This window comes from Mandrillus leucophaeus, unplaced genomic scaffold (genome assembly GCF_000951045.1).
Source record: "Mandrillus leucophaeus isolate KB7577 unplaced genomic scaffold, Mleu.le_1.0 Scaffold435, whole genome shotgun sequence".
Classification (NCBI taxonomy): Eukaryota; Metazoa; Chordata; class Mammalia; order Primates; family Cercopithecidae; genus Mandrillus; species Mandrillus leucophaeus.
The window spans coordinates 691,993-692,297 of record NW_012104643.1 but is presented as its reverse complement, the minus strand read 5'-3'; positions in this window follow the sequence as shown (position 1 = coordinate 692,297).

Genomic DNA, 305 nt, shown 5'->3' with positions numbered 1-305 from the left:
GGATGGATGAATGGGTCAGTGGGTAGGTGGATGGATGGGATGAGATGGATGGATGGATGGATGGATGAGTGAATGGATAGGTGGATTGATGGAGGCATGGATGGGAGGGAGGGAGGGATGAATGGGTCGGTGGGTGGGTGGATGGATGAGATGGATGGATGGATGGATGGATGGATGGATGGATGGATGGATGGATCGATGGGTTAGTGAATAGACAGGTGGATGGATGGAGGCATGGATGAATGGAGGGATGGATGTGTGGATGGGTCGATGAATGGATGGATGAAAGGATGGATGGACAGATG